The sequence below is a fragment of the Lynx rufus genome, unplaced genomic scaffold, assembly GCF_022079265.1.
Source record: "Lynx rufus isolate CCGP_SWC_20201006 ecotype Redwood Valley unplaced genomic scaffold, mLynRuf1.p SCAF_8, whole genome shotgun sequence".
NCBI classification, from domain to species: Eukaryota; Metazoa; Chordata; class Mammalia; order Carnivora; family Felidae; genus Lynx; species Lynx rufus.
The window spans coordinates 30,611,684-30,624,640 of record NW_025814896.1 but is presented as its reverse complement, the minus strand read 5'-3'; the positions used below and the strand labels follow the sequence as shown (position 1 = coordinate 30,624,640).

Here is a 12,957-nt window from a genome sequence, read left to right as displayed (position 1 = left end):
TTATCATTAACAGTCAGTTTGAACTTGAACCAATATGACTAAGAACCACAAAGCAGTAAGCTGAATATTGTATACTTAACATAGAGATTTTACATGAACATTATTTTTACTTATTTAAGCCAATGTCTAGCCCTTTTGCTTTAGAAGTCATAACACTAAGAAGAGAATTTCAAATGTGAAAGCTCCAAATTTGTTGGTTTTCCTGAAATTTAAAGTGAAAGTCATCAGTGGAAGCTGTGGATCTACTTTCAAGAAAGACCCTAGAAAGGTACAATGTCCAGTCTACCAATTATATGAGGCTTATATACAAACTTGTAGTTTGTTTCCAAAAGTAAGTTATTCTATAACAAATTGGAAAAAAAAAAAAAAAGCTCAGCCAATATATTTAAGTAGTGCTGAGGTGTCTGTGGCGAAATTTAATTTTTTTTAATTTTACATCTAAGGGTTATAAAGTTGATTCTAAATCCATATTTCAGGTGGTTTAATGCTCTGATTCAGTACCTGGTGAAGGACTGCTGTCTGGTTTCAATCAGATGTTAATTATTCTTCTTGCTTTGTCTACTGATTTTTAGCTGTTTCATTAAAGCAGCCTCAAGTAGATCAATCAGGCTCTTTTTCAAAAATCCCAATCTGAAGCCAAGACCAGGGGTGCCTGGGTGGCTTAGTAGATTAAACATCCAACTTCCGCTCAAGTCATGATCTCACAGTGTAAATTCTAGCCCCTCACTGGGCTCTGTGCTGACAGCTCAGAGTTTGGAGCCTGCTTTGGATTCTGTGTCTCCCTCTCTCTCTGCCCCTCCCTTGCTTGTGCTCTGTCTCTCTCTCTCTCTCAAAAATGAGTAAACATTAAAAAAAATTTTTTTTTAATTTAAAGCCAAGACCAAAAGGTCAAAGAAATAGAAGATCTCGTGAAGTCAGAGCTGCTCATCAGTAGTCCTCAATTGCTTATCTTTTTTTTTTTGGAGTATCTAGTTTTAGTGAACCACAAATTAAACAAAATGTCTCTCAAGACAGGGCAGAAACACATAATTTTAAACTTTGTATTAGTATCAATATATTGGTACATTCTAAAAATGCTGATCTGCAGCAGATTCTTTTTTTTTTCAATTGCTTGTCTTTGAAGAAGAGAAATATTAAAAAGATTGTTACTGAGTTGGTAAAATGAAAAAATAAAATCTGTTATCCTCAAGCAATGCATTTTCCAATTTAGTAAAAAAGTAGTTTATTAAGAATAGATGGAAACTTCCTTAATATATGGTATGTATATGTGTGCCTGTGTCTGTGTCTCAGTGCTATACACATCCTATTTATTTATTTTATTTATTTATTTTTTAATGTTTATTTTTGAGACAATGCGAGAGACAGAGTGCAAGCAGTGGAGGGGCAGAGCAGACAGAGGGAGACACAGAATCCAAAGCAGGCTCCAGGCTCTGAGCTGTCAGCCCAGAGCCAGACGCGGGGCTCAAACTCACGAACTGTGAGATCATGACCTGAGCCAAGGTCGGATGCTCAACCTACTGAGACACTCAGACGCCCCTACACATCTTATTTATTTTTAAAAATTTTTTTTTCAACATTTATTTATTTTTGGGACAGACAGAGACAGAGCATGAACGGGGGAGGGGCAGAGAGAGAGGGAGACACAGAATCCCAAGCAGGCTCCAGGCTCTGAGCCATCAGCCCAGAGCCCGACACGGGGCTCGAACTCACGGACCGCGAGATCGTGACCTGGCTGAAGTCGGACGCTTAACCGACTGCACCACCCAGGCGCCCCAGACATCTTATTTATTGATAAAACAACAATCTCATAAGATTATGAGGAAAACAATTTCCATTGTATTTTTAACATTGTTCTAGAAATATTAGATAATTGAGAGAAGAAACAATTTATATAATTTGTAAAAGAGGAATTAAAATCATTAGATAATTATCCTAAGCAAATGTTGATTTAAGATGGATAGCCACAGGATATTTATGAAATATCTAATAATCCTTATGGAAAATTTTCCTCACCAAATCTGTCCCAAAAAGGCCAGGGTTTTCAACCAAGTCTTTTAAATGATAATCAAATTTGAAAAATCCTTACAAATCTTTACAAACAACATAGGGAACCTTTTTCTATGTACATTTACAGTTAAATTTCTGTTGTAGCCTCCTTAGTAAGTAATGTATGCACATATTATAAGATATAAAAGGTATTCTATTTATTTATTTTTTAATGTTTATTTAGTTTTGAGAAAGAGAGAGAGAGCATAGGCAGGGGAGGGGCAGAGAGAGTCCAACGTGGAGCTCGAACTCGTGAACCACAAGATCATGACCTGAGCCGAAGTTGGAGGCTTAACCAACTGAACCACCCAGGTTCAGTATTTTAAACAGATATTTGATGAAAAGTCAGTCTTCCTCCAGCCCTGTCAGAAACAGTCACTGGTACCAGTTTTTTATATATCCTTTAAGAGATGTTTTAGGCATATGCAAAGTTAGTTTCTCTCTTAATCTTTTTACATTTATGGTAATGTGCCACATAAACAGTTCTGTACCTTGTTTTTATTTTGTTTACTTAGTAATATTATCATGCAAACTGTGCCAAATCAGCACAAAATACATTTTTAATCACCCAGTGCTCATCATTATAGGTGCACTCTTTAATCCCCATCACGTATTTTACCCATCCCCCCCCCACCTCTCCTCTGGTAGCCATCAGTTTGTTCTCTATAGTTAAGAGTCTGTTTCTAGGTTTGTCTCTCTCTTTTTCCCCATTGCTCATTTGTTTCTTAACTTCCACATATGAGTGAAATCGTATGGTATTTATCTTTCTCTGACTGACTTATTTTGTTTAGCATTACATTCTTTAGCTCCATCCATCCATGTTGTTGCAAATGGCAAGATTTCATTCTTTTTATGGCTGAGTAGTATTCCACTGTATGTATGTATGTGTGTATATATATATATATATATATATATATATATATATACACACACACACACACACACACACCACATCTTCTTTATCCATTCATCAATCAGTGAAGTCTTGGACTGTTTCCATATTTTGGCTGTTGTAAATAATGGGGCAGGGGCACCTGGGTGGCTCAGTCGGTTGGGCATCCGACTTCAGCTCACGTCATGATCTTACAGTCTGTGAATTTGAGCCCTGCGTCAGGCTCTGTGCTAACAGCTCAGAGCCTGGAGCCTGCTTTGGATTCTGTGTCTCCTTCTCTCTCAGCTCCTCCCCTGCTCATGCTCTGTCTCTCTCTGTCTCAAAAATAAATAAAAACATTAAAAAAAATTTTTTAATAAAAAAATAAAAAATAATGGGGCAATAAATATGGGGGTGCATGTATCCCTTTGAATTAGTGTTTTTGTATCCTTTGGGTGATACCCAGTACTGCAATCGCTGGATCGTAGGGTAGTTCTATTTTTAACTTATTGAGTAACCTCCATACTGGTTTCCAGAGTGGCTGCCCAGTTTTCATTCCCACCACCAGTGCAAGAGGATTCCTTTTTCTCCACATCCTCCCAACACCTTTGTTTTCTTGTGTTGATTTTAGTCATTCTGACCAGTGTGAGGTGATATCTCATTGTAGTTTTGATTTGCATTTCCCTGATGATAAGTGATGGTAAAGCATCTTTTCATATGTCTGTTGGCCATCTGTATGTCTTTTGGTTAATTTTTTGTTGCGTTTTTTATGTCTTTTTTGGAGAAATATCTTCATGTCTTCTGCCCATTTCCTAATTAGATTATTTGTTTTTCAGTGTTGAGTTTTATAAGTTCTTTATGTATTTTTGATACTAGCCCTTTATTGAATATATCATTTGCAAATATCTCCCATTCTGTAGGTTGCCTTTTAGTTTTGTTGATTATTTCCTTTGATGTGCAGAAGCTTTTTACTTTGATGTAGTCCCAATAGCTTATTTTTGCTTTTGTTTCCTTTGCCTCAGGAGACAGCTCTAGAAAAAAGTTGCTACAGCCAATGTCAAAGAGGTTACTGCCTGTGTTCGCTTCTAGGATTTTTATGGTTTCAGATCTCACAGTTAGGTCTTTAATCCATTTTTAATTTATTTTTGTGTATGGGATAAGAAAGTGATCCAGTTTCATTCTTTTACAAGTTGTTGTTCAGTTTTCCAAACGCCATTTGTTGAGGAGACTTTTTTCCATTGGATACTTTTTCCTGCTTTGTCAAAGATTAATTGACCATAGAACTGTGGCTTTATTTCTGGGTTTTCCATTCTGTTCCATTGGCGATGTGTCTGTTTTTGTGCCAGCACTATACGGTTTCGATTTCTACAGCTTTGTAATATAACTTGAAGTCTGAAATTGTGATGCCTCCAGCTCTGCTTTTCTTTTCCTAGGTTGTTTTGGCTATTCGGGGTCTTTTGTAGTTCCATACAAATTTTAGGATTGTTTGTTCTAGTTCTGTGTGAAAAAATGCTGTTGATATTTTGATAGGGATTGCATTAAATGTGTAGGTTGCTTTGGATAGTATGGACATTTTATCAATATTTTTTCTTCCAATCCATGAGCATGGAATGTCTTTCCATTTCTTTATGTTGTCTTCACTTTCTTTCATCAGTGTTTTATAGTTTTCAGAGTACAGGTCTTTCACCTCTTTGGTTAGGTTTATTCCTAGGTATCTTATTTACAACATTTTTTAACAACTGCAAAATTAGTTTATGGTGATAAACTGTAACCAGTTACATATTTAGGTTGCTTCCAACCTTTTGCTGTTACAAGCAGGACTGCAAAGAAGAGCCTGGTATATATGTGTTTTTGAGTAGACATGTAAGCACATTTGAAAGTTAAATTCCTAAATGTGGAATTGCTGGGTCAATGGGTAAATCCATGCATAATTTTGTCAAGTTGTTCTCATGGAGTCTGACAGTTTTATTAATTGGCAATGTCACTAATGTGTGAGTGCTTACTAATGGGTAATATCAACTACTGGATAATATCAACTTTATAATATATTAGATTCCTATATGAATTTAAACTGCTCTCCAGCTTTCTCGTATCCACCAGGGTAGGCTAGGTTAAACCGCCATAACAAACAACCTCCAACTCTTAGTGGTTTATAATAAGAAATTTCTTTCCTTTTGGTACATGTCCATCAAGGGTCGCTGGAGGCTCAGCACCATGACTTTCACTCAGTAACTTAGGCCAACAGGGTTGCCACCATCTTGAACATTGCTCTTTGTCCTGGCTAAAGGGAAGAGGGCCCTGGAGAGTCTCACACCATCAGTATAGTCATACATGTGCCCAGAAGATGGAAAACTGGAGATATTTGGCAAACTGCAGCTATGATTAATTATCACATCTCTATTCTGTCCTGTAATCTGTCAGTTCATGTGGTAGTAACACAAGTGTTTCTTTTTTGGAATATGTCTGCTATTTTCCCATTTTCATTTTTCCTGTTGAACTAGAACTAGCTTCTCTAACTACCCTCCAGCCTCCAGAAAAAAAAGCCAAATTATGGCAGTATTTTTCATTTTGTCTGCATTAAATTTATAGATTTAAAGAAAATTGATAATCTTTATAATATTGAGTTTCCACAACCAAGAAGCAGATATATATTTTCAGTTATTTACATCTTCTTTTGTATCTTTCATATTTTCTTAATATGTATTGTGTATATTTATTAGTAAGTATTTTTTATTTTACTGTCATCTGCAAATAATCATTTAAATTCCTTCTATATAATCAAGTTGGTTTTCTTGAAGGAATAGAAAAGATAACCATTTCTCAAATAACATATCCATAACATAATCAAAAAAAAATTTTTTTAAGTTCATACTGAAGATTTTTCTTTTCATGATCCATCTTTTTAATAATTCTAGTAAATAAGTAGATTAGCATTACACCAACAATAATACATTTACTCCAGCAACTAGAAGCACTTACCAATTTTTAAGAATTATATTTGTTTTGTGCTCTGCAGGTGTCTATTATGCCCACCTGTACCAGAACCCAGGAGATGATGAGCCATTAATGTAGAATAAGATCTGGCTCTAAAGAAAGAGGCTCACTGGCCCATTCATCAAACTTGAGAGATGTTGAAAATTAAACATCCCCAGGTAATTAGAGTATGGTTTTGAGTGACACAGGCATTGCTCTCCTGTTACATTTTTATTTCTTTTGTTGTGAGAAAAAACATTTGTGGGGGGAATCAGCTTATTTCTAAAAGTAAGCAGGTATTATATTACATTTAGGGTTTGTTTTCATGCTAAGAATGAGAACTGCTCATTACATCTCACTTCTTTGTACTGCCTTTGTAATTATGATGTAAAGTTCAACCTGAGAGTATTTTCCTTCTTTACAACTTCTCATTTTGTACTCCTATCTCAGCATTATTCTGCTCTTTTTCCTACAATCCATACTCTTTTAAGAGTTCCGTCCTGGGGCGCCTGGGTGGCGCAGTCGGTTAAGCGTCGGACTTCAGCCAGGTCACGATCTCGCGGTCCGTGAGTTCGAGCCCCGCGTCGGGCTCTGGGCTGATGGCTCAGAGCCTGGAGCCTGTTTCCGATTCTGTGTCTCCCTCTCTCTCTGCCCCTCCCCCGTTCATGCTCTGTCTCTCTCTGTCAAAAATAAATAAACGTTGAAAAAAAATTTAAAAAAAAAAAGAGTTCCGTCCTTAATCACAAGACTGAATCACAAGACTGAATTAAATAGAAGTTGGTCATTAAGTGCTGATAAGCGGATTATTTGTGAAATTATATTGTATGTATGGTTGTGCTTAGGACAGAGGTCAGAAAGGAATACAAGACATCAAATTTGAATACCTCACCATCATCAAAGTGAAGTCTCATAAAAATCTGATGGAATGATTTAAACTGAAAATAGAGACTTTACACAAAAATGGAGAGAAAGTCTTTATGGAGCCAACACAGAATAATTACTGGGAATATGACAGAGTAAAAAGAGACCCACCAAAATAACAAACATCTGAAATATAAAATGTATAAGAAGACAGAGTTCAGTTGTGGTGAGCAAAGGTAGCACCACAGCCTTGATTTTAGAACTTGGGCAATACCAACAAAGAGAAAAGCTGTGTACAAAACCAGAGAAAACAATGGTAATAGAAGAAGCAGGAAAAAAAAAAAAACTGAAATGTAGAAGGAATGGAATTGTCAATAATAGGACTGAAAAGAGTAAAAGACACAAAGACTATTAAAAAGAACTAATTAGAATTAAAAAAAAAAACACCTTGAAGCACCGTGGTAAAAATATTTTTTAAAAAAACGTACATCCCTTAAGGGGAAAAAAATGTTATCAGGATAGTGGAGTGGTCAGGGCACCTAGTGGCTCAGTGGATTGAGTGGGTTGAGCATCTGATTCAGCTCAGGTCTTGATCTCACAGTTGGTGAGTTCGAGCCCTGCATCAGGCTCTGTGCTGACGGCTCAGAACCTGAAGCCTACTTCGGATTCTGTGTCCCCCCCTCTCTGCCCTCCCCCGCTTGCACTCTGTCTCTCTCTCTCAAAAATAAATATTAAAAAAATTTTTTTAAAGAATAGTGGAGTGGTCAATAAAATTAAGGCCAAATGGAAAGATTCAGGTTAAAATTCATGGAATAGACAAATAGGTTATAACAAATCCTGTATACCTAGTTTTTTGCTCCTGCAAGTCTCCTCCAAATAATGGGGGGTGGGGGGGTGGGAGTGTTACAAATAGGAAGAAGTTTCAGTAAAGGAAAAACTGAAGTAATTGTAGAGAAAAACAAACCTTTGCCTGCAGGTTGAGAGTTTGGCATGTACTTATTTTCCAGATTTGACACTTAAAGACAGTATACTCACATACCTACTTACCAGTTTAACACTGGAAATAACTATCCTCTGGAGGATGAAAGATAAAAATGACCTTAGACTTGTAACTCAGATAACACAAGATGCATTTAGAGAAATATTTACAGAATACCAACCAATTATCTTGTCTAGTTGTCTGCCTTTTGAAGATGAAAGATTTTTGAGCCCTGATATCTTAGAATCTCCAATAGCCCAGTACCAGAGGAGATTATAAAAGACTGGGAATGCAGAGGAAATTTCTGAAAGTGATAGACTGGAGCACTTTGAAGGAAGTGAGTTGGTGGTACCATCTAAGAGGAGCAGCTTAGGTACTCAGGCACAAAGCACCTCAGGGCATGACCTCTACCTGAGGTTCTGCATTCTGGGGTTTGGGCCTCTGCACATATGGAAATGCAACCTTAACCTATACTCAAGGATAACCAGGGCCTAGGAAAATCTTGTTGACCAAAGCTCAGAAGACTGTCAATTTACTGACTTATCATGAGAAATAGAATTTTCAGGTGAACCAGGGGCACCTGGGTGGCTCAGTTGGTTAAGCATCCAACTCTTTTTTTTTTTTTTTTTAATTTTTTTTTTCAACGTTTATTTATTTTTGGGACAGAGAGAGACAGAGCATGAATGGGGGAGGCGCAGAGAGAGAGGGAGACACAGAATCGGAAGCAGGCTCCAGGCTCTGAGCCATCAGCCCAGAGCCTGACGCGGGGCTCGAACTCACAGACCGCGAGATCGTGACCTGGCTGAAGTCGGACGCTTAACCGACTGCGCCACCCAGGCGCCCCAAGCATCCAACTCTTGGTTTCAGCTCAGGTCATGATCTCACAGTTTGAGCCCCATATCCAGCTCTGTGCTGACAGCGTCGAGTGCTTGGGATTCTCTCTCTACCCCACTCTCTCTGACCCTCCCTCTCTTGTTCTTTCTGTCTCTCTCAATAAATGAATAAACTTAAAAAGTTTTTTGTTAAAAAAAAATGAATTTTCAGGTGAACTCAAGTGTTGATTAGGCATGAGTAAAACTTTTGTACTTTCTCTTATGTAAGTCACATGGGGGAAACGGAATTAAAATTACTGTATAACTTTGGTACATTAGAATAGATTTAGAATCAAGGAGTGTAAGTGATTTTAAGCAGTGTTTCTCTGCTAAACTTGGAAGTAGTCTAACGTGGTATAGGGATGCTTGCTGGGGGACCTAAATGCTTGACATTCACTGGTGCACTGTAGATATGGCAGGAAATGTATGCTTAATTCTGTACATATACTTTATGCTTCTACACAAATGGACTTCTAATACCTGCTCCCTTTAAATCCTTTAATACCAGGGAAGCCTGGGTGGCTCATTCGGTTAAGCGTCCGACTTCGGCTGAGGTCATGATCTCACCATTTGTGAGTTCGAGCTCTGCGTCGAGCTCTGTGCTGACAGCTCAGAGGGAGCCTGCTTCAGATTCTGTCTCCCCCTCTCTCTCTGCCCCTCCCCCACTTGCACTCTGTGCTCCTCTCTCTCTCAAAAGTAAACATTAAATCTTTTAATACCGTTGGCTCTACCAGCTTTTATAGACATAGACAAATACTAGTCAGATACATCACTGGATTTTTTCTTTTACTTTAAATACAAAAAATTTAAAAGATGCAGAAAATTCTATAATGAAGACTCTGTCCTCCTAGATATCTCATCCCCTCACCAAAAGCAGCTCATGTTATCAATTTCTTAGGCATCCTTCCAGAGATGCACACATTCAATCAAATTCCTGTATTCTTTAGTAGTGAAATATACCAAATCCAACTCATAATAGATGTGTTGTGGTTTTATTGGCCTCTGACAAAGTAGAGAACAGTCAGCTTGGACTGAGCTGCAGAGGCTCCACGTCTGCTCCTGACTATTAATAGAGACATAGAACCTGCCATCTAATTCTTTTAGGCTCAAGTTATTGCAGTAGAGCCAGGTCCTGGCCAGCCTAGTAAGGCTACACTGTGGCTCATCAGCTGAACCTCAGTCACAGGTCTGAGAGAATAATCTCTTCTGCAGTTGTTTTCCTATGCTCTAGCTAAACAAACAAGGATGTATCTTGGTTTTCTTATATTTGTAATTCATTCCTGAGACCATCTTTGGTTATGCTTAGAAGACAAAAAGATTGCATCTTCTAAAGCACATACTGTTTGGGCACTGTCCCATTTGGGCAGGGTCTTGAAAGACAACTTGTAAATTTTCTATTTTATTGTCAGAACAATGAGCCAGAGATCACCTAGTTCAGAGTAAAGTTATATTTGGTGAGAATATATTTATAACAATTATTTTAGGTGATATATAAGTAAAAAGCCTGATTGAAAGTCACTATGTTCATTTGCCTTGGTGTATGTTTTGTAGCTAGTTGTTCTTGGGGTCTCACTGCTCAGAGCTGTGAGTGCTTTATTAAGATTTATTTTTATGTAGGCATTTAGTCACACCTACCCTAAAAAATTTTTCCATGTTAGGCTCCAAAGTAAATCTACAAAAAGCAGTAGCTTTTCTCTATGCCAGGAATAACCAGCTTAGAAAACATAATGGAAGAAAAGATCCCATTCATAATAACAGCAAAAGTACATGTAATAACTAGGAATAAACTAAAGGAAAGTATAAAACCTGTATGAATATAGCTATACAGTCTACTGAAAGGCATAAAATGAAACTAGAATAAATGAAAAATAAGTTCCCTGAAGTAAGCTATAAATTTAATATACTTTCAGTCAACTTCCCAACAGGATATCTTTTGTTTATCTGGAAAAAAAAATGGTATAAGAAAGCCTTGAGGAGTACGTGGGTGGCCCAGTCGTTGAGCATCTAACTCTTGGTATCAGCTCGGGTCGTGATCCTAGGGTCATGGGATAGGGCCCCATGTTGGGCTCCGTACTCTGAGTATGGAACCTGCTTAGGATTCTCTGTCTTCCTCAGCCCCTCTCTCATATGCATGCACGTGCTCTCTCAAATAATAATAATAATAATAATAATAATAATAATAATACATAAAGACTTACTGAAAATATTAAAAAGAAGAGTAATAATGGAAATATTGCCCTATCATGTATTAATTATTGGTATGATAAAGCTATATTAAAACAAAACATTGCATGCTGGTGCAGGACATTATCATAGATAGGAAAAAGTGAAGGGACTGCAGAATCCAGGAACAGACCCAGACATATGTAAAAAGTGACTCTGAAAAAGGTAGAATTTTAAGACAGTGGAGAAAGAGCTTTACAAATGCTTTTGCAATAGATGACTAACCATTTGGAAAAACAATTTTAGGCCTTTTTTCCACGCAATAGTTTCTAGATGGGTTAAATACCATGTAGGTATTAAGAAAGAATATAGGTGAGAATTTCTATTATCTGATGTGGGAAAATCAAAGATAGAAATCATAAGGGAAAGGCAACAAACTTGGTGGCAATAGGGCCAGGCAGAAAATTGAATCACTCAAGTACACTTGGGTAGAAAACAAAATCATACAGTCCTTGATTTCTTCCTTCCTTCCTTTCTTTCTTTCTTTCTTTCTTTCTTTCTTTCTTTCTTTCTTTTGATAGAGGTAGAAATATTTATCTACTTTGAGAAAAGTAACAGGATAAGTACAAGTGACCTACTGACATTTGGTTCAGAGTTAGGGAGTATTAGGGGATAGTGGAAATTGTGACAAATGAGAGCATAGTGACTTAGCCCAGGGGTGCACTTTACCCTAGTACGTAAGAATGTCCCCTCCTCACCTCCCAGTTGCACAGCAACATAGCAGCTTGGAGGCCCCAAGGCCACTGAGCAATTGTTGCCCTGCAAGAATGAAGCCCAGAATTATTATTAGGTCTTCTGATCTTTTTCCATGTAAAGCTGGACATTGCAAATTATATATATATATAATATGGAGCAGAGAGAGGGAGAGAGAGAATCCCAAGGAGGCTTCACACTGTCAGCACAGAGTCCCAATTTGGGACGCCAATTCACAAATTGTGAGATCGTGACCTGAACCAAAATCAAGAATCAGATGTTTAATCTACAGAGCCACCCAGGTGCCCCACAAATTGTATATCTCCCAAATTTAAACTGTTAATCTCAATTTTTAAAACTTTGTATATGCTAAACAAAACATATTCACAAGCCCAGATTTAGCACATAAGCCTCAAGTTTGTGAACTCCACTGTATAGTTTTAGTTTTGGTTTCGTGATTATGCTTGCCTGCTTAAAGATGTTGGGATGCTCTCTACCTTTTTTGTTTTTTCTTTGTTTCTGTACCTGGGTCAGTTTTTTTGGTAGTGGAATTATCTGTACAAGTTTAGATGGAGTTCCACCTCCATTGCCATCAGTGTCTGGACCTTTTTTTGAAGACACAGTTGTATATTTTCAAGATTTCTTCTTGAGCCAGTTTGGTTCCTATTCCTATAAAATTCTATATATTCTATAAAATCATACATTTATAAATGAATTCTCTTATAAGATTTTTTTTTAATGTCAGCATAACACTAGTTTTTATCTTTTTCACATTCTTAATATTTTATTGGTTAGTTGGTTGATTTCAGTTCCCCTGTGGAATTTTTTGTTTGTTTTAACCCATCTATTTCTGTTTGACCTTTATTAATACATTCTTCTAGTTTATTCTGTTTTATTTACTCTTTTTCTAGCTTCTAAAGTGAATTCTTTTGCTCATTTATTTTCATAAAGATTGGTAATACAAGATTGAAGATTATGAATTTTTCTCTTAGTACAAGGCTTTTTCCTCCAATGTGATTAATTTCTAAATGGTCTATAATTTATTTTGATTACCTCTTGGACCCAAGTCATTTCAAAGATTATTTTTTGAATTCCCAAGTAGTTAGTTTTCTTTTGTTTATCTTTTTACTGTTGAGTTAATTTTATTGCATTGTGGGCACAGAATGTGGTCTTTTAAATGTTCCTTATAATAAACAGTTTATCTAAATGTAGATGTTCCAGAGTCATTTGAAAAGAATGTGTTTTCTCTGTAAGATACAAAGTTCTAAATGTTTATTTATTATTTGTTAATGGTATTGTTTATATTCTCTCTCTCTCTCTCTGGGCTGCACCATGGTTATATTTTTACCAAATTCTTAGTGTGTTTCTTTCAACATTTTTATTTATTTTTGGGACAGAGAGAGACAGAGCATGAACGGGGGAGGGGCAAAGAGAGAGGG

At 36.9% G+C, this 12,957-nt stretch overlaps 1 protein-coding gene across 3 annotated transcripts in view; it reads left to right on the top strand.

The window, feature by feature from the left end:
- The window catches only part of RNF24 (ring finger protein 24), a 79,119-nt gene that overhangs the window by 19,990 nt on the left and 46,172 nt on the right, over positions 1-12,957 (top strand). Inside the window, exon 2 of one of the 3 annotated variants that reach the window (XM_047069031.1) lies at positions 5,934-6,069. The exons of 1 other annotated variant lie outside the window; for it this stretch is intronic. The gene's annotated coding sequence lies outside the window, so the exon portion shown is untranslated. Of the gene's footprint in view, positions 1-5,630; positions 6,070-12,957 lie in introns of those variants that run through there. One more of the 3 variants, XM_047069030.1, reaches the window with a different exon arrangement.